A 27,569-nucleotide genomic window follows, 5' to 3' on the forward strand; every position below is an offset into this window, starting at 1 on the left:
ATTTTACAGGTTTGGCTCTTGTTGGGCTGTTTTGTGTCTTTCTACATAATACTTGAAGGCCTCTGGCAACACCATGAACTCCTACTGTCCATGGGAAGATAAAACAAGGAGCAGTGGGCAGCACTGTGGGCTGACCTTGTGTACTGTGTGAATACTGAAGGTAATCAGAGCAGGACTTATAACCAGGTTTGACATTGTGCAAAAGACATGATCAATGCTGCACGCAGAAGAGCAGCAGATGTAGCCAAGGACTGTGGCATCACTAGTGGAGGGCCAACCACTCTCAGCCACTGAGGATTTCCTGGCAAACCTAGGCATACACAACAGCTCCCAGGCATCCATCACACCTTATATATTAGATGTGGAAGCCAGAGTTTCCATGGCAGAGGAGCATGCAGGTAAGCTTAGTTTGATCACCATTGTACTACTGTAGCATTCAGTGTGTCAGGGTGTACATACTCTTACATGGGTGTCAGGTCTGTGTTCATTGGGGGGAAGGGTTTAACTGCAGTTTGACTCTTGTGCTCAGATGTTGACTGATATAATAATTAACATAGTAGCTACTGTAAATGTGAGATATATGGATGTATTACCTTGTTGTGGTGCAACATGCGGTGGTACTGACATGACCTCTCCCTCAATTTTTCACAAGTCTGTTAGGTATTGGACAAGGCCGTTGGTCCTGCTCCTTGTAAGCCCAACACTGTTTTGTTATAGATGTAGGTTTACAGCAATGCAGTGCCGAAAGTGTCATTCCAGGCCTGCTGCCTGGTGTGCTGTACTGTTGGTATGATTGCCAACTGCACAGATATTTTATGACTGTATACAAGTTACAGTCATATGTATGCCTTGCAGTTGTCACCACACTGATAGATGCGACAGTATTGTCAGGACATTGCAGATTGCCATATGTGTCAACTGTGCAGAGTCTTCTCAAATGTCAACAGTGTAAGTCATTGTTGCTGAAGAGATTGCTGTGTAAAGAGCTTTTATTTATAAGTAATTACAGATGTTTTTTAGGAAAAGTAATGGCCTCATGTCCGACTATATGAGGTTGGGGTTTCAACAGGTCAGTAATAGTGCCAACAGTGTATAGAGCTGTACATTTATTGCAACATAGTACTGTGGAGCATAATAGTGTAGATATTAATGTATTGTTTTTTCATCTCTTATTATAGGTGACCAGGGGGGGTTGGTCTCTGCCCCCTACACAACCTGATGTCAATGTCTCTTCAGACTCTGATGGTGATGGTGGCCACAGTGAGGCACAGGTGGGGGTTTCAGGGGCTGAATATGTCCCAGAGTTTGACATCACTCTTCTACCCTTGTTGTTACCACACAGTCATTATGCCTACACATAGCCAGTCCCCAGAGGCCACAGATATATTGGACAGTCAGAGGGTGAGGACATTGAACAGGAAAGTGTGGCAACTATGTCTCCAGTGAGTGTAGACACTGGCCATAGCCAGAGACCTGGTAATGTTCCACACAGGTGGATTGATAGGGGTGCTCATAGGAGGCCTTCTCTCCTTCCACCAACTGTTGCAGGTGTCACATCATGGTTTACTCAGTGTATGTTTCGGGCCATCATAGAGGCACAGGAATGTTCTGAAAGGAACTCCAGATGTGCTCAGGGTTATGGATGCAGCACAGTCTGACATCCGTGACTGCCTCCATTGCATTGGTAACATCCTGGATTGGTTGGACAGAAGGTGGGCTGAGACAGTGTCTGTCTTAGAATGCACAGTGTCTGAGCTGGAACATGGTTGGAGTTGAGTATTGGCCTCATGGACATAGGTCAGCAACCCCATCTACTGAGAGTCCACGAGACCATGCACAATCACACTCCCATAGTGGCAGTACATCCAGCGCTACAGAGGGGAGTGTGCTGTCCACATCAAGATGTGGCAGGCCATGGGCTTGTGGTCCTGGGCAATCCTGTGGAGGACACAGTCCCAGCAGACAGCAGTCACCATCAGGTACTAGCACCACTTCTGACCCTGGGCATGGAGGTGCCAGTGCAACTCCTGGTAGAGCCAGTTCCCATGTTCTGGAGATAGTGAAGTGTCAGCTCTACCATGCATGGTTCAAAACTGTCCAACATACACACATATAGGACTAGCACTGAGCTTGACTGTATACAGGCACACACTCACACACCACTGTCAAATGCAGGTCACCTACAGACACACACGACACAATTCCATGGTCTGTCTTGCCTGCTTCCCTTCCTGACTCACACACATGCTGTCAACATTTTAGGTCAGCCTAGGCCTCCTGCACCCCACACAACACCCTGTGCAAGTGATGAGACCTGTGTCACATCCCTGTAATTATCATCATTGATGCAGGGAAATGAATCTATGTGTCTGATGCACAGGGTGACTACATAAATTAACATGTACTTGTGTAATGCATTGTTTAGACATGTCAATGCATTACACAATTGGCATGCCACTTGTAGTGGTTACTATAGATACTGTATGCTAACATTTGTAATTTGTAAGCCCCATAATTTTGTGTACCTTATATTGTGTGATGTTGTAATGGCTGTATACTTACACAATTAAAGGTGTATCACAGACCTGTTTGTGTTTCAGGATTTTGTTGGGCACACTTATGGACACACAGCAGGAAGACAGCCATAGACATGACACCACAGGATAGACTGTCAGCACATAATAAATATGTCCTCATCAAGGTACAGCACTATAGGTGCATGGCTTCATAAGCCCATATGTGTGTAACAGGCTAACAAAGACAATGGCCTCATTCAGCATACTCATGCATCCGTAATCTGTGAAAAGGTCTGATACCCTTGATAAGTGTCACCAGGCTGTTCATAGCTAACACATCTACAAGCTGTGGTGCTGGAGATGACCCATCTTCAAATTTCCTGTATCCAGTGCAGAAATTGTCTGACAACAGCTATGATTGTCATGTTCTGCATCCCATGGTGTAACCTGAACATGATGTGTGTCACAGCAGATGTGTGTTTCACATGCATGGGGGCCTGTTACATATAGGGTGTACTGTCTGTGTGATATACCTGTCTCTCCAACATATAGTATTTATACCACAGTGACAGTGTAGGTGTGTAGGTCAGGTGAGACGTGTGTTAGTCCTGTCATGGATGCACAGGAGGCACACAGTGGGATCTGACACCACCCTGTATGGCAGCCATATACATCTCCTATGAAGCATTTATGCGACAGACTACACATGTATGGTCTTGACACGGACTACATAGGACTTGTTATCTGCAATGTGTATTGCATTACCATGGAACCTGTCTAGCTACTACAGTTTTAAGATATGCCTATGTCATGACATAGCAAGGGCACCATTGTACACAATGATAGGTGTTTTGAGTGCCACATTTAGTATGGCAGTTACAGTCTGGGAGTTACATCACAGACCTGTTTCTTTATGATGATGCAAAATATTGAATGCATCCCCACATCTTAATGACCACTGAAAGTAAATGACTGCATTCTCCCTGTGTCCATACATCAGTGATTAATGACTCAACTGTGTATGGTGTGCACAGACTACTATATTTCCCATGGGTGGATGACTTTCCAAAGGATAGCATTGAGCAGTCATTGGAATTTAGTATCTGTCAGTGGCTCACACCGCAATGTGTGTCACAGGCCATCCTGGTTAACTGTTGGTTCTGTGTGGGATTCAGTGACAGCTCCTGATATGCAAACACCTGCTAATGTGGTCAGTCAGAGGGTACTGACAGTGGCTGTGACTGCAGAGAGGGAATGGCTAAAAGAGGTACACCATCAATGATGTTTGGAGAAATCCACTGGTGACTGGCATCATTGCAGCTTAGGCCTCCCAGTGCCATCTTCCCATATTATGACTGTCAGACACTTGCCTACCCACCAACTGACATAACACTCAGTAGATAACCTACACAATTTTCAGCAAGGCCTGCTGACCTAATATTGGCAAACACCTTGTCAAGCCATGGTAGGTAGAGTGAGTAATATTCCCATCATCCACTTCGTAGTGTAACACTCAATGGGGTCCAGCTGTTAGAGTCGGTAGGCATGATTTGGCCTTCAGCATAACAAATGGTGTGTCGCCCAGTGTCAGTAGGTGTATTACAGTGCTACTGCTCATATCCATGCTAAGTCCTTTCATGTCATATGAGTCATACATCTGGGGACACTGCTTGGCACTACATGCTAATATTTGCTTGTGCAACTAAGTATTGCACTTGCTGCCAGCATGTTCCAAGAAGAGAGTCATGCAAGGTGTGTGTACAGAGCACAGACAAACACATTAGGTAAGTGTAATATGTATACCCATTGAAGGTAAGGTGGGGGTTTTACACAGGTATTCCACAGTTGGACACTACCCAAGCGGTGTACTGGAAGTACACAATTACCTTGTGAAGTCTGTGGAAAGTAGGGGAGTCCACAGAATTGCTGATGCCTGGCAACTACTAACGATGGTCTCACCAACACCACTCTCACATAGGATGCCATGCTCTGATATGTTTTCTGTCATCACACGTAAAATGGTACTACGGAACCCATGATGACAAGCAGGACACAGCCTGGTTGTTCATCCAATAGCTGTCCCACATCTTGAAAGTCTCTGTTAGCTTCACATACCCTTTTCCAAGTAGATGCCTTGAATAGCAACCTGGGCAATCAGTTCCAGGGTGGATGGTATGTCACTAGAGAACTGACATGAGGGGGATTAGCAGCACTGTTGTATCTCCACAATATAATGTACAATGTCCATTGACATAGATGTCCTGTCTTGCTGTAACAATCAGCACACTGGCAGTGAGCCATAATAGGTGACACTTTCACAACATTTCATGCATCCTGCCCTTCAAAACATTACTGGTGCATATCTGCATGACATGGATGTGAGACTTACAGCAGCGGACTGGCCAACTTTGGCCAATGTGTGTCCGCCTGCCACATGTCCTAGACATTTTATAATGTACAGTTATGTACCCGACGCAGGTTTGTGTTCCCACATCATATCACACAACAACTAGTGTGCTGTCTAGTTGCTTGACAGGCATCGTACACTTGCGAGGCCAACGTAATGTCAGCAAAGGTGAACAAGTCTGCTATGCATGCATAGGCATCCACATCTTCACTGCAAGGTGCACCTACAAACACTGTATATCAGGCTGTAAACTCCAAGGGTGTGGTAGCATGACCCTACTTTTGAAGGACCTACTGCTGAGGTGTTGGGACTGTCCCCACCCCTCTACTCCTATGACACACAAACACAATGTGTGACAGATGTAACTGCATTTCAAACCTTTCTGCCATGGTGTCTTCAACAGCAGTCATTACATATGGCAATGAACATTATGCCAACATGCACAGCTCACATCTTGCACCACATACACCCACATCACACACACCTGCATTTGTGCAGCTTCTTCCCCGGCACATTGCCAAACAGGCACCTCAGAACATCCTGCATCTGGAGTTCACAGTACACATAATACTGCATGCTCCACTCTCTCACTGGTCAAACACCCGAGGCAAATCACAAAATCACATCTCTTAGTTAGAGGTGATTATATTATGAGACACATTGATGTCTATGTCAAGTGGCTACATATGGGACAGGTCACAGATACTGTCTGTGGGTTGGAATAATAGCCCTTACCACACATTGCCACAAATCAAGAGGTATCAGTTAACATAATGTTGAGATTACTAGTTCTTGCAGCTGTGTACACCTAGGGACATATGTTGCTGGCCTGTATGCAGACACATAGCTGTGCTTAGCCAATCTGTGTCTTCCACGGGTATACGCATACCTTTTGGCTGCAGTTGACACTCACTCCATACACACGGAAATTGATGGAAGTCAATAATTGCTTTAGCATGTGGTGTCATTGTGAGGGGATCTACTACATGTCTCCCTGGGGTGCCTTGCCCAACAGACATCAATGATTCACCAGTGATGATGTTCATTTCTCACCCTTGAGATTTGGAGTAATCTCCATGGCTACTGACAACCCTACAATGCAATGTAGATGCACTTTTCAGGGAAAAGTTGGCAATGAGAACAACATCTTTATACAACATCATGGTTATGCTGCTACATGGTGGGTATGGCAACACTGAATCCCCACTATATGGAATGTGTCCCCACCCTGGATTATGCAGGCATGTGTGCAATCAAAGACATCTGGTTCAAGGCTGTGGACAGCACCACAGCCATAACAGACTATGTCCATCTACATCTACAGACCCCAAAACGGCAGTGTTCAAGGTAATGCAGGTGGTGTACAAATACTCATTAACGATAGATACACATCCAGATTTTGTGCAACACTGTGACTTCCAGGAGACAATGTAGGTGCCATTCAGTACTGGAAAGAGACATAATCAAGCAATAGCCAGCTACAGAAGCAGCTCCATGTATCCAGATACCTATTGTGTGTATTTGTATGTACATGTGTCTACCAAGATATATCAGTACACCATGTTGTGGGGTGGCATTAAGTGACCTCCAGGTGTGTTGCTTAGTCATGCTGCAGTTCGCTTGCTGATAGGTTAGTCTACGTCCTTAACTACAATGTCCTGGAGCAGTGCTGTGACATCCCACAAGGGGAATCAACGTATTGCAGCATGTGTTTATCAATATGGGTAACCACTGCAGACCCAATGCTTGCAGTGTAAGGTCCTCCCTCATGTGATCTGACTATAGATCAGTGTCTTTAAAACTACCAGCACTAACCCCTCTTGCAAACAATACAGACACATATTTCAACAACGCCATTTATTACCTCCTGTGGGATGGTTTACTTAGCTTGACTGCACCTCTCTCCTCTGATGGGATGGCACATATGTAGAGCTGTATACCCCTGCATTATGCCAGCAGTATTTCAATTACATGAACATGGCTGTACCTGACAGGAGGAACACAGACTTCTCATGGCACAGCAGACCTGCCTAGTGGACAACTGCTATTAACAAGCTCTACAATCAGAGGTGGTCATTGCTGTGTGACATTTGGGGTGAGGGTGCCCCCCATAATGGTGAAACAACCTCCTCAACTACAACAACCACATAGTGTTGTGATGTTGTATAGACATAGTAAGTGACAAAATTAGCCACCCACACAAAGCAGAACCACAACAGACAGCGTAGTTACATGTGTAACCTCAAAGCACAGGCCCAGATTGTCACTGAACTCATACTTCATGATGCTACATAGAATGGGTCTGTACCCTTAGCTAGCTTGTAGTCCCACATGTTCTGCATCAGCTTTACTCCCCTGTCCCCACCACATGTGATGCATGGCATTCCTACAACCTGTCCCATAACTTCCATATCTACAGAGTAAGTCATACATGGCCTCTCCATGGAGGAAACACAGCATCTACTGAACGTGCTAACATCCCAGGCTGCATCCTAAATGGATCTGACAAGGATCACTAGCACCATTGGGAACACCTTCCAATCACACTAAAACCACTGGCTGAACCCCAGCTGACTGGACAACAGCAACTATTATACCCACGCACAGAGGCAGTGCATGCACTGACCACCAGAATGATAAATCTCTTTACCTCAGCATTCATATCTGTATGGCTGTAGGGGCAATCATGGAGCTGATCAGCGCATGTATATATGTGATCTACACACAATTAACTGTACACAGTTTGGATGTCTGACAGGGGGATCATGACTGTTAAATGCGATGGTCATTTCCAAGGCAGTCACCAAGGACCTGGGTTAGGGGACATCAGGGCATACAACCACCTGGACTGAGCCAAGCCATCTGACTATATCCCCCACTCAGGCATCATGTACAAAGCACCACTTAGGCATCCATGATACCATCATTGTAGGGGTCACTTAGTGGCCCATTGATGGCACACATACTCAACATAGGGACATCTGCCTCCAATAGCTGATCTTTCAGTAGCAGTGTTCAACAGGACCAGCCTTGGGTCCTCTACTGCTTGAAATCCATTTAACTATGATACAAGTGAATACTGACTGTTTGTGGCTAACAATGTTGGCTGATGCCTGCAAAGTCTGAGCACTCATGGAGTCTGCGAGTTATGCCAGTATCCTACAAGTGGGTATTGATGAACAAATAAATGCCTGTTGACATAGTAATGGCCATAAACTCCATGCAAATATATATGTAGTATCATTTCCATCAGTAACACCTACTAACCTGGTAAGTAGGACAGCAGTCACAACATGTAATGTACATACTCAGGGCTTAATAAACTGGGCACACAGACCTGGCCACACAGGTTTACACCTAATGTGCCTGAGATCACCATGTCTCCCCGGTGGTATGACAGGAATCATGTGTCATAGCTGAGGGCACAATCACCCGTACCTGACATACTTATAGTCTCCATGTACTCTTCCCTCAGCACGACAATATCTGAGTGCAATGGCCATTTGGTAATGGACCTTTCCAAGTAGTACTGGCACTTGCACACAACAGTATGATCCTTCACAAGGGAACTTCACATCTTCAACATGTGTTCAATGGGGATCATCTGAAATGAGTGTCATTGTAGTCTGTGGCATATAGACTACTCACAGGTGATCTCTGCCTTGCATATGGGGCAATATGTGACCATGCTTGATTGTAAATGCTGCATATCTGTAGGTGGCATCGTACATGGATTAATCATTGCAAGGACATTAACCTAGTATGCAACTTTAATAATTCATGCTGCTGGGAGAGATTTGTCTAGTAGATTTAACCCACCTTTGCAACAGAGCCCTGGCTAATGGCAAGCAAAGCATCTCAGTGCACCTCAGCACATGCCATCTGTATGACTGGCTGGGTGACTGTAATTTTATCACAAGGCTTCTGCCTGAATCACTCTTGGACTGGGGCAATATAAGCTGATCGTGTAAATAAGGGTATACAGTTGCCTACAGTTGTGATGGCTGTATGGCCATTATGTTAGTGAGGTTCAAATGTTTTGTGGTTCCATAAGCTGAAGTAAATTGCCACACACACAAACATGGCTACATTGAGGATAGCACCACTTCCAGTTACTGCTTACAAGATATGGCACAGCACATTCATAGTGCAAGTTGGCTGTATGTAGATTAGGACACTTACCTGTGTTATGGTACACACTACAGATCACAGTATGTGATGCACGCAACACATCTCATGTCTGATAGTATTGTCAATTTGGCACATATTATGCTTGATGATATCAGCAGGCCAAGTTGTGGTTAGGCATTTGGAGGGCCACATCATCTGTTACAACTAAAATTCTGCAAAACTCTACCTGTTTGTAAGTTACTGAGGTGATCATATTTATGCCAAATGGACATATACACGTGCACCAAGTGGCCTCCAGAGAAATTAGAATGCCTACCTATCTAATCTTACACACTACAGATCACAGTACTTATTGCACAAACCACGGCTTAAGTCAGATGGAACAATAGCAGCTGGTACTCTTAAGGTAGATGATGTCATCAGGCCTTGTAGAAGAGGGTAGTCAGCAACTTACAGGGCCAAAAAGTGCATGCGCATTGCAGTTTGATAGCCAATGAGAGATTCTAAGTTGTTTGGCAGGGGGATATACACACACTCACACACACACACACACACACACACACACACACACACACACACACACACACACACACACACACACACACACACACACACACACACCAAGTGGCCTTCAGTGAGGATTCTAACTCCTATCTATCTAATCTTACATACTACAGATCACAGCACTTATTACACACACCACAGCTTAAGTTGGATGCTGCAATAACAGCTGGTAGTCTTAAGGTAGATGAGATCATCAGGCTTTGTAGAAGAAGGCAGTTTGGAAGCCAGCAGCAACTTACTGGGCCAAACAGTGCTTAACCATTGCAGTTTGATAGCCAATGATAGTTTCTTAGTTATTTAGCAGGGGGTTATACACACACACACACACACACAGACACACACACACACACACACACACACACACACACACACACACACACACACACACATACACGCACCAAGTAACCTGCAGTGAGATTAAAACCCCTATCTATCTAGTCTTAGACACCATAGATCACAGTACTTATCGCATTCACCATGGCTGCTGTCTGCTTTATATGTGATTGCAGGCAAACTGCTTGTGGATTGTAGATACTAAGGTTGTTTTGAACATCATCTGTGGCCTGCAGAGTGATATTGTTTTGTACTGTTATCTGCATCTAGTATCCTAACAATGAGATAACTATTATCCTAACTATGTGTCTACAGTTACCAGTATGGCCATATGTGGCTGTTTGCACTTGGTTGGGTAAGCCTGTGAGAAGGGACAATGTGCCCTGTCCATGTGTGCGTAGACAACATTATACATTACACCACCTGCTTGCTTGTTGTTGTCTATGTGCTGACACCCAGCAGGCACAGGGGTCTGTAGGTAAGTGCATTATGCACTGTTGAGTCCTTACTTTGGATCCTTTAAGCAACAGTATAGCTGTGAGATAGAGCAGCTTTATTCACCAGTATTAGGGTATGTAGGACAATACAGACATCCACACACATATTTCTGTAATAACAGGGAAGTATATATAAATGTAGCTGTGTGTGTGTATGATATGTATATGTGTTATGTAGATATATGGTGAGAGACTGAGATGTATGTTTTTATATATACATATAGCTATATATATATATATATATATATATATATATATATATATATATATATATATATATAGGTATATATCTATTTGAAATTATATAGAGATACATATACTATGTATGTGAGACACAGATAGTGACAGATGGATATATATATACAAATATGTATGTATGTATGTATAGACATATCTATACATAATAGGTTATTTTGATCAAGGGGCAACAGGACTGGGCTCAGTTTAACTAAATGTACGGGCATACCCAGTGAGACTGTCAGTACTTATAAAGTGACTCTAGGCCACACTTACATGCACTTCAGTCCAGGATTTTGTGTGTTACAGACACTGACATCTCTCCCTGTTTCTGCAGTACTGTACTTCACTCAATATGTCCATCGCATTCTCCAGCTGTCTGATGTAATTAATATGTGACAGAGGGTAATAATGTTACACCATACACAGACTGAGTGTCTGTGACAACACCAGCATAATGATATCTCACATGCAAAAGATGTGGACACCTCCAAATTTGGACCATCAATGGCATCACCCATGCTAACTTCCCTAGTCCAATGAGCCATACAAGCTGCCAGCCAGACAGTAATCATTCATTCTACAATCAAAAGCATAAGTACGTACAATGTAATTCCTGAATTAAGTGAGATATACAATGTGCGGTTGATTTCTATGATAGCTGTTGATGCTGGCCTATCTACCTCTGTACTCCTTTTGGACCCATCAAAAGCTTTTAACATGGTATCACACCCTAAGCTATTGCAACACTTAGAGACACTTGGATGCTCTCAAAGTGTGGTTACCTGGTTCTCCTCTTACCTGAGTGATAGACAACAGTCAGTCAGATGGCAAAACCAGCAATTGTAATACCTTGCTAACAGCACAGGTGTTCCCCAAGGGTCCATTCTAGGACCATTACTCATTAATATATTCATTAATGATTTAAATAAAGCCAGCCAACAAAGCATAGTGATTCAATATGCTGATGATTCAGTCATCATCTCCTCCTGCAACAATTTCAATAACCTCCAGACAATCACCAAAGATGCTTTTTCCTCCATAGAAGCCTGGCTAAATGATGCCCAATTAATGCTGAACCCCCCAAAAGCTAAACTACTATTATTCTCTTCAAAACCCCCAGGCACAGAATTGAAGGTACTTTCACACAACAAAACTAAAATAGAACAGGTGAAATACGCAAAACATTTAGGAATAATAATTGATGATAAACTCTCCTTTGAACAACATATACTCAGTACAATAAAGAAACCCATTTCAAACTAGGCAAACTATACCGTCATAAACTCTACCTCGACAAAGAAACTAAGATAAAACTAGATAATACCTTATTTATCCCATCCCTCATGTATGGAAGTCCCATCTTCACCAATCTCCATGCATCCCTCTATCATAAGCTGGAATCATGCTATTACAAAATATCACAATTTGCCTCCAGCATACCCAACCGCTCTCATCACTGCAACGCAATCTCAAACCTGTCCTGGCTAGAATTTCACCACTCATATCTCTGCTATACTCAGTTAACTTTTGCCCATAAGCTAATCTTCCAACTAAATAGATGTCCAGCACTCCAATCCATCCTACACACATACACCCCTACCCGAACCCTCTGCTCCTCAGACAGATCTCTACTTCATGTTGCCAAATCCAATAAGAGAGCAGGACAATGCCTATATTCTCATAACATTGCCAGACTATGGAATAGCCTTCCCACATCTATCACTCAGCTTGACTCCTTAATGGTCTTTAAAACAGCATTAAAAACCTACTTTTTAAACAATCCAAGTTGTACCTGTGAACTACAGCGTAAACCCAACCCCCCCTTGACTTCAATAACATGAACCTCTGAACCCCATCGGATACCTCAATGTCAAGCAGTATGACATTCATCTAATTTCTAGATTTATAATATATATTAAACTATACTTGGGTCATAGATTACTTTCATGTGAATTGAATAAATGTAAATAAGTCTTCTGTAATTAGAATGTTTATATGTTAGTACCCCTTTGCATATCTTCAACGTTTGCACTGTTTCTGTCTCAATTTCTCTTATATATGAATGTCTAATTATCTTATAACAGTGGATCTTTTTGTACTGTTTCTGTACTTCTTACTCTGTATATTAATAACTGTGTTAACATTTTATGTCTGTGGAGCTTTTCTCCCTGAGTCTCCACTGAAAATGGGTTCCTGACTCAGTGGACTTTCCTGATCAACAAATGTCAATAAATAAGTAAATAAATAAATAAATAAATAATGCCCTGGGTTTGCCTGGACTGTTGATATACCATTGAGGACCTCCTGTTAAAGTGGTTATATGGGGAAACTGCTGTGTTGGGTGTGGGGGAGCAACACCACATGTTCTGCTGGAATACACAATAGTCCGACTATTATGTGACCCCACTGTTTAACATCTCCCGTGACTGATTTAGTGCGTATTCCAACCATGAGGGCTAGTGAATATTAAGGTACACACACTAGTGGACTGGGTAACTTTAGTCCACTATGGATGTTACTTGTGTCCAAATATCCCACCATATTTACTTCCATAAATGCAGTAAATCCATATTTACAATAGCATATTATAATAATCCTTACAAGTAGTGTGTAGGTTAGGGACTTACCTTGTGAATGTAGTGGTTGACAGAGCTGTAGTTCAGGGGTGACTCTGTCTGATGCAAGCAGTACACAGCCAATACATGGACAGGGACAGGATGTGTGAGTTGCCTGGCATTAATTTTACTACATGTATGTGAGTAGGAGTAAGGTGTCAGTCACTAGGGCCCTAGGTTGTCAGTGAATGTGCTATGCTTTGTCTCTTAGCCAAAGCCAAGGCATGCTGGGCATGTCTACATCTGCCTACAGGGACATCATCAGGGGTTTCCACCTCCGAGTCCTCCTATGACTGTGGCTGGTGACCTAGGCATTGGTTGGGGGGGGGCTGTGTATCCCTTCCTTTGCTGAGCCTGCTGCACCTGTTTCCACAGGATCATATTATATAGCATATCACATACTGTGAACATATGTGCACATGTGGCTGGAGAGTACTGCAGGGTTCCACCAGATATATTGAGGCACTGGAACTGTGACTTCAGCAGCCCAAACACATGCTCTATGATGTTTTTGTTTGTGCATGTGCCTCATTATGGCATTCTTCTGTGTGTGTGCATGCATTTCTGATGGGTGTTATCATCTACTGTTCCAGGGCATAGCCAGCATCCCCCAGTAAATGGCCTTGTGGGATGTACCCCCTAGCAAATATCTGATACAGCTGTGATGCATGCCAGATATGGGAGTCATGATAACTGCCAGGGCTGCCAGCACACACATTCATGATAATTTCCTGGGCATTGTACATGACCTGGTAGTTGATGGAGTGGTACCCCTTGAGGTTGACGTAGATTCACCCTCCTCACTGGATGGTGCCTTGAGGTGTACATGAGTGCAATCTATGGCACCCAGTACTTCAGGGTAGTGTGCTACACAGTAGAAATGTTGCATATTGTTGGCCCTCACCTCAGCGGTGAGGGAAAAAGAAATATGCTCACTGGCATGTGGTAGCATAGCATCCAGGAACTGATGGATTATTTTAGATGCTGATGCCTGTGAGACTTCCATCATGTCCTCAGTTGGTCTTTGGAAAGTATTTATTGCTAGTATCCTAAGGGCTACACATACCTTTGTTTCCACTGAGATGGGTTCCCCTCTGTTGGCTCTGGGTCTGAGTTGGAGTCAGCAGTGCTCAGTGAGTTCTTGTAGTATGTCCCTGTCTACCCTGCAGAGCTCTATAATCACCAGCTCATGTAGCTCCTGGAAAGTTACCCTGGGCCTGAACACTCTTCTCCTTCTCAGTCTAGGCCTATGGTCAGCATCAGCAGCAGCTGCATTGAGCTCAGTCTCTAGCACATACATATGTAGCAGCCCTGCAGCTGCCCCTAGCATTCTCTCAGTTAATATTCCTAAGTGTGTACTCCAATGGTGCAGAGTACTGGTGAAAAATCAAAATGTTAGGTATATGCATACTTTATAGAGCTCTGCTGTTGGTGCAGCATGTGTGAGTGGGTAAGTATTGTGTAATTCATCACCAGGGAAGGAGTATTGCACTTGCCTACAATATAATTAACATCATTTAATGGCCCTATTTTAGCTTAAACAAGGGTCAAAACGAATTAAATACATTTATTTTTTTTAAACGCAAAGAGCAGGGTGGTGCGCCGAGCAAACATGCACACAGAAGGTAAACAAAGCTTAGAAGTTAGTGGACACACCTATAGGGGACATGCTCAGCCAGGCAGTGCTCCTCTCAAACAGGCAAGAAATGTGGAAAAAACATAAATATAGTTGCAAGTATAGAAAACGTCTGGAAGAGCCTCATGTTGATCAAGAACGAATGCAGGAATGGTTAAGGAGAGGTGAATTCACATCAAGAAATGAAAGGTTAAAATTGGCAGCCCAAGACAGTGGGCTACGTACACACTGGTTTACAAAGTCCATTGAACATGTGGGAGAAACAGACATATGTAAGTTTTGTGAAACCGAACTGGAAACAGTCACACACCTTTTTGCTGGTTGCACTAATGGCAGAGGGATTGTATACTGAAAGGCATAATAATGTGGCGAGACTGTTACTCTGGAGATTGTGCAAACATTATGGTATCTAAATGGTTGAAAAACACTGGAAACATGAGCCGCAAAGAATCATAGAAAATTATGAAGTTTATATCACATGGGATCACCCAATACCAACAGTTCAAAAGATAGATGCTAGAAAACTGGATATAGTGGTCCAAGAAAAGAAGACAGAAGTAGCATTGATCATTGAAATCGCCACACCTAGTGACTACAGTGTCTTGCATAAAGAGAGACACAAAGTCATAAAATACCTTGATCTGCAGGCAGAAATGAGAGCCTTGTGGAAGAAAGATACCCAGACAGTTCCAATAGTAGTAGGAGCAACTGGTCTTATAAAAACGAATTTACAATCGTATTTAGATATGTTACCAATTCATGTAACACCATATGAATTGCAGAAGGAGTCATTACTGGGCACATTCCTGGTGCTGTGAAGAACGCTTTTGGCTAACATCAAAAAGTGAAACAATACTAATTTCATGAACTTTAATCGTACTTTGACTTAGCAATGGGGTCCATTCCCATCATAGTATTAGAAACCCAAACGATTTGGAAAAATTAAAAATGACAGGCACACTTAAGGTGAAATGAGCTTAGATGTCAGTAGACTCATGTCCCTGGTGTCAGCTACCTCCTGTGTAAACAGCAACATTGGTCTAAGCCTACTTGAAGGGGATATGTGGACATGAATACTCCTTTCTGCTATTCAGTACTGCCACCTCATTTGCATAGGTATCCATGCCCACAGCCTGGAAACTACACTCTTCAGAGCCCAACCATGTTAGCAACAGCACCAATGCACCATTGCAGGGACTCCACACACAGTTCTGAAATACATTTCTGACGCATACTATAAAGCATGTTTGTGTACTGTAGCTCACCATGCAAACATGTCCAGATTATTAAAAAAATAAAATATTAATTTAACTTATTTCTTTTAATTTTTCTGACATACAGGATGATAGTTTTGGTCATATGTATATGTGGTATGACACTTCTTTCCAAATATCTACATTTCTACAACCCTTTTTGTATGTCTACATTCCTGTACATGGAATTTTTCCATGTACACTACAGACACTGACATGAAGTCTAAAAAGATGCCTATCTGCTTGCTGTATTGCTCTACCTGCCTCATTTGCATGAGATTCATCTACTTATGAGCTGATTTGCATTCCATGGAAATTTCCGTGTTGGCACGTGCATGTGTGCTGCTCAGCACTGCTCACTAAATCTAAAAATGTTCTCGGCCATGTAAGCAGCATGGCTCAATGCCTACACAGAAAAAAAAATGTGTAGGCTTTATTAAATTCCCTCCATAGTCTTTGCCTTAAAAACTCAATTTCAGCTACCAATTTGACATGAACTAAACATCAAATATCTGAACTCTTGCATTGTGGTACAGATTAGACATTAAATAAAATCAAACAGTGTAATATTTTTAACTGCTATAACATCTCCTCTACATTTCCAGCTCTTTCTAACATTTATTCTCACTAGTCTGTGTGTAGAATGGTATTTACTTCTAATCCCGTTATTCCTTAGGAAACAAAATGGAAAATTATTAGTCAATGAAAAGGAAACATGCGCACTTGAAGAGTGAATTCACTAACATGAAAACAAATAACTCTACTGCAGAAGGATGCATGTTTTTTGAAGATGTTATTAAAACATCAGTTCATTTTCTATGTTAATAGAAACACTACAAAAATCTGTTTTGTTGTTTAGGTTAGAGTCACAACAGGAGTGAAAATAAATAATACCCCAAACTTGTTTCCCACCCATCAGATTACTTACCTTAACACAAGCTCCACCAAAAACTTTTGCCTATGATATTTTTATGAAGAACCATTCCTGGGCACTTAAGTATATTGATTACTCATTCCCAGTGCTTACAGACAAGATTATGAAACAGAACCAACCAACAGCATTCAAACACATTAAAGCAAAGCATGTGATTTTCTCATCAAACAACAATTAGAAAAATCTACTAAAGTACAAAATATACTACAAATATTACAAATAAAAAAAAAAAAACAGTCAATGAAAAGCAGTGTAAACATTAAACCATAGCAATAGCATAATTCCAATAACTGCATATTCTCCAGACATGCCCTTACCAGACAGGGAAATATGGCGGTACAAAATGAAGTAGTGTAATTGGTGGACAGGGGCTATCTTATCAAGTGTGACCCAAATAATGGGCCACATTTTTCCAAATGTGTTAAACCACCTAACATCAGCTTCACTAGGGAATTCTGGAAATACTTTCCATCTCCATAGCTAGTTAAAACACTGAGGAAGAGGAGGACTACTCTTGCCACTTTCTACCCTATAATAATTCTGTCACGCCTCAGAGTGGTTGCTTATTTTATTGTTGGGGAAGGGGTGTCTAAAGGAAGCTTTAAAGGCATTAAGCAGAATACCAAGAGATATGCTGGTGGTATGTGATGACATCGGCATGAGCATAAAAAATGAAAATAAAATAAAATGAAATCCCGTATTAAAGGGGAACTTGGGAGTTTGTGGCACCGTATTATTTTGAGCTCAAAATCAGTAAATGCCAAGGAATTTGGTACAGTTGAAAAGTATGGCTTACAAGTAAGAAGACAGTTTAATAACTGACCAGGCAAATACCATGATGTAGTAGAAAACATCATTGTTGAGTGCCCCAAGAGGATACAAGCTGATCACCTGTCCTCTACCCAGAACACTGTAATCAGTAATGCTTGCATAATTTTTGTAAGGAGATGCCAGGTATGCCACTGAGAGCTTCTTTAATACCCTCCCGACTCACAGCCCCACTACTCATAACTTACTGCATATTGCCAGATTATACCGTACTATACAATGTATAATGCTGAATAAGCTGTAAGCTAATTGCCTGCATAATGGTGTATGTCAAGCTGCAATAGGTATAACCTGCCTCTTTAGCTCAGCAATTTCCTGGCATAAAAGTAGAAAAAAAACACTTCACAGTACCTCCAAAGAAAGCCTGGAACACACCAATAAGTGCCAACGACTGCCAAAAATAATCCACAGTTTATTGTCATAAAACACGAACACGAACATGAACTGGAACAACAAGCAGACTTGCAAACAAACGAACGAACAAATGTAGCATACAAAGTTACAAAGTTAGAGTTAAGCGCTTTCAACCATTACTGGTCTTCATCAGAACTACTACTTTTATGTTTATCTGCTACTTAAATAAACTTTGTGGCGCCAAAACTGCTCATTCCTTTTTAAAGTCATACTAACACATACAAAACAAGTAAATAAATAAATAACTAAATGACTACAAAAGAGTCTCCTAACCATAATATTCTCAGTTCATGAAGCAACTACACATTAAAAATTACTCGTCAATAAAATACAATACCTTAATTAAATACAAACGTACATGTGCGTACGCGTATTATGTAAACAATATAATGTACAAACATCAACAAACCTATTAATATTTATAAATATGTTGTATATAAATAAAAAAAATTATATATGTATAAATTTATGATAGTAAAATGTGTATATTTATGTGCAGATGAATTTGTTTATATAATAATTACAAATTATTTATTTAAAATGTTTTTAAAAACATTTTTTATTATTAAAAATTAAAAATTATTTAGATGGATTATCTAACCAAATACTGTATAATATATAATAATTAAATAGATAGATAAGTAACTAGATATTTAAATAATAATAATAGTAATAATAATAATAATTATAACAGCAACAAGGACAACAAAGATGGACATGGACTTATTACATATTCATTCAACAATCAACTAATCCAATTTAATTTTTTTTTTTAAAAACTTTGTTAAAAACTTTATTACTTTACATACAATATAATAATAATTTAAAAAATGTTTTAATATAAATTTATAAATTGCGTAAATATTAATAAATAATAAATAAATAAATACATATATGTCTTGTAGTTATTTTTATGTATCTCACTTTATACTAATAACAATGATTTAGTTGATATAAATTCATTTAATCCGGGAAAAGTGGTGGCATCTAAATAAATCTGCCACCATGTTTCTTTGTATGCTAGTAAACTTTTAATATCACCACCTCTAGGATCCATTTCAATAGTGTCAAGAATGCTAAACATAAAATTATGATCATCACCTTCAATATCAACATGTCTGGATAAAGCATTGGTTTTATCCTTGGTCTTAATACTATATATGTGGTCATATATACGTCTTTTAAGACATCTTTCTGTCTTTCCAACGTAAAAACCTGAGCATTTTCCACATTTAGCTAAATATACTACATTTTTTTGTATTACAATTACCATATCTACATTTTATATTGGATTTTAATCCATTTTGTAGTTTTATTTTATTTTCCAAAGACATGTATCTGCATTGATTGTAGAATCCACATTTACTACTTCTTGTATTGTCACTCAAAAAATTTTTACTTTTCTCCTCTATGTGTCTATGTTCCATAAGAAACTTCATATTTTTACCCATTTTGTATATAAAATTGGGTTTAGATCCCAATAATTTTACCAAACTTACGTCACTACTAATCAAATACCAAAATTTATAAATAATTATTTTTATCTGATCTACACCTAAATTATGTTGTAGTATAAACATTTTCTGATAGCTATTATTCGATATGTTTGTAAGGGATTTTATGTCACCATTTTGAAAAAATATATCACCAACTCCCAAAAGTGGTCTGTATTTAATATTCCATTGGTTGGTAACATATGTTATTGTTGCGTCCAACATTTCTTCAGGATATCCTCTTTGAATAAATAAACTTTTAATAAACTGTAATTCCTTTTTTATATCCTCAAAGTTAGAAACCATACATGCTGCACAAATGCATTGCCCCTTAAAAACATTTTGTTTAACTTTATGTGGGTGACAGCTGTTATATGCTAAATAGCTATTGGAGAAAGTGTTTTTCCTATGGATTGTAGAATGAACAATACCCTCATTATAATAGATATGGGTATCCAAATACGGTAATCCATATTTACCCTGAGTATAAGTAAATTTCAAATATTCACTACTTGTGTTAAGAAATCCTATAAATTGTTGCAACATTTCTTGTTCACCTTCCCATAGGATATAAATATCGTCAAGAAACCTTGAATAATATCTTACATAAGTAAAATATTGACTGGGAAACAATGTGGTGTCCTCCCAATTAAGCATAATGAGGTTTGCATATATGGGGGCACAAGCTGCCCCCATAGCTACCCCCCTCGTTTGTTTAAAATATTCTCCTTCAAAATATATAAAGTTATTATCTAAAACAATAGACATCATTTCCACCAATAAACATATTTCATCCCAGTCAAAGTTAGTATGTTTAACTATACTATTTTTAAATGCCTCCAAGCCTTCCTGCTTTGGGATACATGAGAATAAGTCGATAACATCCACTGTAACTGTAATTATACAAGTAGTGATATTATTACTATTTTTTACTATGTCTATTGGAAAATTAGCTAAAAAAAAACAGGAATCCTTAACCATGTGTTTAATTGTCGAATACATACTTTTTAATTGAATATCTATATACTTAGCAATAAAAAAATGTTTTAGAATTACTACCCACGACTATTGGTCTAAAAGGAGGGTCTATAGTATTTTTATGTATCTCAGGTATTCCTATAAGTGTTGTTACTTTAGGAAATTTGACCTTTATAAATTTATATATTTCTTCAGTAATATGACCATCTAATAAATATTCCTCTATATAAGAATCAATACGTTGATAAGCTATATGTAATTCATTAAGGGAGATCGTCTCATAATTACCTGATAGATACAAGATATCATATATTTTCTTAATATATTGTATGTTATCATAAATCACTATCCCTCCCCCCTTGTCTGGTTTCATTATTCTAATATTACTATCATTCCTAATTTCATTTAGTAATTTCAATTCATTTTGTGATAAGTTATTTATATTAGTAATCTGTTTCAAGTTAAAACTTTCCTGATATAATTCCCTTGTTACTACTCTATCAAAGGTATCTATAATAGGATAGATAGGTGGTGTAAAAGTACTAGATTTGTTACACAAAAATTTAGTATTAGTATATTCAGTTTTTGGTAAATTATTAAAAAATACTTCCAAATTAATCTTTCTAACATATTTCTTAAAATCTATCAATAATTCAGTTAAATTAAAATTTGGATTAGGAATAAATTTCATACCCTTCACAAATAAATCAAAATAAACACTGCTGATTACAATATTAGAATAATTATAAATATTAAAGTTTTTATAGGTGTAAACATTTCCATTAATGATTATTTCATCATCTTTGTTGTCATTATTGCTGTTTATATTCATCAAAGTGTGGCTAGGTTTCACAAAATGTTGATTAGTATTTAGCACAGGTTGTTCATGTTTTCCATCTACCACATCATTGTTATGAATTGGGGTCAATAATTCTAGTGGTTCTAATTGTATCCCTTCCTGTTGAAGGGATTTTTTCTCTGATACGGTTGACTTGTATCCTTTGGATGTCCCTGAAAATCCTGTCTTACATATTGACCCCTTTTCTCATCTAGTTCCTGATATTCATATTCATCATTTTTATTGTAATTAACCCTATTATAATTATTATGATTATAATTATAATAATATTTGTTGCGATTGTTAAAACCTTGTTTCATATCATTCCTAGCACTAGGCCAAGAATATGCTATCCCTTTGTTATATTGTTCCCTGTCCCTTAACAATTTATTTGATTTACGTTGACTTGCCTTAACAATCAATTTTTCAGCTTCTAAAAATTGCTTGTTATATAACCTCTCCCATTCTGTAAATAATAAATCATTAACTATACGTGTGTTGAGCTTCTCAGCTTCCTGTATTAAATTACTTAGTCTTCCATCATTATTTTTAATTATTAAGTGCATATAATTATACCCACATTCATCAAAGAACAAATTAAATTAATCTTTAACTGCACTGGTTAAATCTATACCCATGGGTTGTTTAAAAAATCTCAAACCCATCGGAACAATCTTACTATCAACACATTGGGTAAGTATACGTTATCAATTTTGAGTCCATTAATGGTTGAAAGCACTTAACTCTAACTTTGTAACTTTGTATGCTACATTTGTTCGTTCGTTTGTTTGCAAGTCTGCTTGTTGTTCCAGTTCGTGTTCGTGTTTTATGACAATAAACTGTGGATTATTTTTGGCAGTTGTTGGCACTTATTGGTGTGTTCCAGGCTTTCTTTGGTGGCATAAAAGTAGGGTATAATGTCACATTATTTCATTGCTGATTATTTATTTTAAGTGTTTATGCAGAAGTAAGAATAGTAAAGTCATGACAGATCATTAATACTTATCATGGTCCTAAATCATGTGCTGTATATTGTTCATAAAGCTAATGCATTGTCAGCCTGTTAACCAAAGTAATAGTCATCAGTCAAACTAGACAGCTTCCTTAAATTCTCTGTTTCTGATTATTGTCATTCACAGATTCTGTTGTTCATTTGTTTAATTGAGATGTTACTGTTTTGTTTTGAAAATACAATTTTTATATTCATCCCGTGTTTATAGTTGTAGTTTAATAGTCTTATTGCTGACCTAAGTATTATTTTTTATTTTATTTGTTTTATTATTCTTTAGACAAAGTTCCACATAAAGTGATTTAAAATGCAGTGACAGAGTAGCCAACCATATGAGTAACTTTGAAATACTGCGATTCCTACTTGTGAATATTGCTTTTTTCGAGCGTTATGATGCCAGTAAGATAACAGCATCACAGAACTGCATCACAAACCTACAGACAGCCTTGAGAGCTGTAACACACTCTGTACTGAAAAATAAACATCAAAGTATGGCAGAGCAAAGTACCAAATTGGTTTTGAGGCTGTTGGATGATAAAAGGTACACTTTGCTATTTGCTGCCATTTATGTGACATCAGACATGTGTGACAGCTTTTAAAGCTGCTATACACTTTTCTCTCCAACCCTTTATTTTAACTTGCAGTACACAGGGTCAACTGAGACTTGACATGTATTACAAAGCACTATGATTGGGATACTGATCCTAACCATCTGTCAATGTGTTCTTAAAATGGTTAAAGAATATCACTTCTTGAGCTTCATTCTTGAATCTGTTTCTTAAACAAATTAACAACTTGGTTATGACTGTTGACCTGTTCATAGCCCTCTAAGAAATCAAAATAGAACACACTGACACAGAACATATTTAGAAAGACAAATGATATATTCACTCTGAACTTTTACTTAAGAAAAATGGAACAGTAAACTTCATATATGGAAATTGTTAATATATAGTCTGAAGGAAATCATACAGGGAAAGGTGGTTATTATTTGAAAATATTTGCATTTACAAAACCTTTGCATATGAATAAATCTTTAGCTTGACAAAGGCAGTTATGATACTTTTGCAGGTGTTAGTACAAATAATTATTTGCTGGCAGACGTTCACTGCAGACACACTTTTACCTGCTGAACATAGGTGGAAGTTCAGTGTTTTATACACTGGATGGATGCGACATGTAATACTTCCATGTAATATGGTAAGATCCATATAACAGCATAGGTGTTTTCACTTGGAAGGTTGGCTTTATCATAATATGAGATAGTAAGACTATGTTCAACTAGGTGAGTCAGGTTCTTCATTTTATTTTTGCAGATCTTTGCTTTTACCAATAGTGTCAAAGCCTATGGCGTTATTGTAAAAATATGAAATATATTTCCATATGTTCCATCAAGCCAATGCTTTAAAGTTGTATCTGACTCCTATAGTGACTCCATGAACAGCCTAAACCAGCCAGAGAGTTTACTAGGTAGGCAGTATGTAACGGAAGTAGATCACCAGGCCATACTTCTGTATAACATAGGCACACACAGACACACTCACACACACACACACACACACACACACACACACACACACACACACACACACACACACACACACACACACACACACACATATACAGACGTTAGAGTCCCCCTGCTGTACATCTTTTGGATGTGAGAAGAAAGTGGAGCACCCAAAATAAACCAGTTTAAACACAATGAGACTCTGAACAAAAGGCTCCCCAGCCAAGATTTGAACCACAAAACCTCATTCTGTGAGACGACAAAGCCAGATTGCTGTCCCTCTCATTTGTAACTAACTAATGTTAAGTAAATAAAACATCATGCACTTAGTTGCCAGGGAGTTGTCATATGATGAATATTATGAACCACAGAGATGATGGGATATATAACATTTTAAACTGGAACCTGTGCACTGAGAGAGAGCCTTACAAGACTCTGCAAATATATAGAGCTGAGAATATTTTTCTGTATTATTCTGTATTATAGAGCTAAATTGTTGCTTAGATATCTGTTGTTTTACTGTTCTGCAAATATACAGAGATCAGTATATATTTTTCTGGTTTTATAATTTGTACTGTGATTCCTCACATCTCTGTTGAAACTGCCCCCCCCCCTCATTTTCTGCCTTGTCTTCAGCTGATATAACCATTTTTTATAGCTTGTGTGTTACTTAACTCCAGGTTCCCTTAATTTGACCTGTTAAAAACAGTCTGCATTTAAATTGGAACCTGTGCACTGAGAGAGAGCCTTACAAGACTCTGCAAATATATAGAGCTGAGTATATGTTTCTGTATTATTCTGTATTATAGAGCTAAATTGTTGCTTAGATATCTGTTGTTTTACTGTTCTGCAAAAATACAGAGATCAGTATATATTTTTCTGGGTTTATAATTTGTACTGTGATTCCTCACATCTCTGTTGAAACTGTCTTCCCCACCCCCCCCCCTCATTTTCTGCCTTGTCTTCAGCTGATATAACCATTTTTTATAGCTTGTGTGTTACTTAACTCCAGGTTCCCTTAATTTGACCTGTTAAAAACAGTCTGCATTTAAATTGGAACCTGTGCACTGAGAGAGAGCCTTACAAGACTCTGCAAATATATAGAGCTGAGTATATTTTTCTGTATTATTCTGTATTATAGAGCTAAATTGTTGCTTAGATATCTGTTGTTTTACTGTTCTGCAAAAATACAGAGATCAGTATATATTTTTCTGGTTTTATAATTTGTACTGTGATTCCTCACATCTCTGTTGAAACTGTCTCCCCCCCCCCCCGGTTCTTGGTTGTAGTTTAAATTTGGTGGCTTTTGCAGTGCCCACCCCACTGTAGATTTGATCTAGGACACTCCCCCAGTCCCATCTTTTTACCGCATTATACCTAATAAACCCTTTCTGCACTTGCTTTTAGTCCTTTTCAATTTAATTACATTTTTTCAAACTGTGTGTGGACTAATATTGCTACATACTCAAGTGTGCCAGCTTGCACTGCATGTGAATTGTTTTTACTTCTGTTTTTGCTACTTTTCTGAAAAAAAGAAAAAAACTGTTTCCTACCTTTCCTGTAATTAGCCTGTTTCCTACCTTTCCTGTAATTAGTGTTCCAGATACAGATTTGCTGTATCCAGGATTGTTTGTAAGCTTCTGAGCCCCCAAAGCCTTTCTGTGTTGGAGGGAAGCCTTCTAGCTTATCAGTGGTAGTGGTAAGCATTGGTAACCTGTCTACCACATAAGGAGTGGTTCTGGCCCAGAATTTGTAGTTATTGGCCATTTGGGCGGTCTTCCATCTTTCTCAACTTTCTGATTTGAAGGCCTGCATTTGCACTTGTTTCTGTCCTGTAACTCCTGGGCCCATCTCATTTGCTCACTCAAAAAAATATATATCTGCTTTTACTGTATTTGTGTTTCTTCCTACTTTATTTTGCTTTTGCCTCATCTTAATAGTACTCAATTGTATTTATTACTGCTTGGTGTAACTCATTCTAAGCCTTTTAGTTTAAGCACTTAGGCTTCAAACCAGTTGTTTTACATTAAGAAGGTTTGTGGTCTGCACTGTAGTGGCAGAACAGGTAGCTTCATCCTTCTAAGCTGGGAACTGCTGATTGAGGGCTCAGTGTCTGTTATTCTAAAAGTGTATTAATTCTGGTTTAAGCACTTGGGCTTCAGGCCAGTTATTTTACATTAAGAGGGTTCGTGGTCTGCACTCTTGTGGGAGGAGAGGCTGGACTCTGCCCTTCTGAGCTGGGAATTTCTGGTTAAAGGCTTATAGTGCCTGCATATTTGAACTGCTTCTTACTGAAATTGGTACACCTTGTTTGCTGTAGCATAGACTAGATCCATGCCTGCTGAATCTAGCTTTGTTTGTATAATTTGAGCAGTAATCCAGGCATTCTTTAAAATATTCAATTGTATTTATTACTGCTTGGTAGTAACTTGATTAAAGTGTAGCTATCATTCTAAGTCTTTTGGATTAAGCACTTGGGCTTCAGACCAGTTGTTTTACATTATGAAGGTTTGTGGCCTGCACTGTGGTGGCAGGACAGGTAGCTTACATCCTTCTAAGTTGGGAACTGCTGATTGAGGGCTCAGTGTCTGTTATTCTAAAAGTGTATTAGTTCTGGTTTAAGCACTTGGGCTTCAGGCCAGTTATTTTACATTAAGAAGGTTCGTGGTCTGCACTCTTGTGGGAGGATAGGCTGGACTCTGCCCTTCTGAGCTGGGAATTTCTGGTTAAAGGCTTATAGTGCCTGCATATTTGAACTGTTTCTTACTGAAATTGGTACACCTTGCTTGCTGTAGCATAGACTAGATCCAGGCCTGCTGAATCTAGCTTTGTTTGTATGCTTGTTGTTTGTTTGCTTGTTATTTCCCTGAAACGCTAATTCCACCTAAAACACGGCTTTTCAGTGCTTCTGTGGATCCCTAGTGATATCTGCATTGCTTACTGTACTTATTTCCTTGTTTCACTTAAAAGAAAGTTACTGTTTGTCGTTTTTGCATTTAAGTTACCTGGCACTTGCTCACTAAAGCAATTATATAAGTCAGCACTAAAAAATTAAAAGCACTACACCCTCACAAACTCCCCTTGAGTACCTTGCTCCTCATTGGCCCTTTTTTTCAATTATAAAGGAAATCCCAATACTATTCTAGCATGTCCAAAGGTCAGTTGTCAATCTCCTCTACGGTCCAGCTGGTGAATCTGGGAAACTTGAGGCAATGTTACAACTGCCTCATGTACACAGACAACCCTCTCCTCCTCCCAACAAATTCCAACACATGTGAGAGATGCAACCATATAGCCAAACTGGAGGCTAAGCTCTCTCAACTTAGTACTGGCGTAACCAGTCAGGAGGAGAAGGAAACCACACTCACTACAA

The sequence above is a fragment of the Protopterus annectens genome, chromosome 2.part0 (assembly GCF_019279795.1).
Source record: "Protopterus annectens isolate FY-2018-M chromosome 2.part0, PAN1.0, whole genome shotgun sequence".
Taxonomy (NCBI): domain Eukaryota; kingdom Metazoa; phylum Chordata; order Ceratodontiformes; family Protopteridae; genus Protopterus; species Protopterus annectens.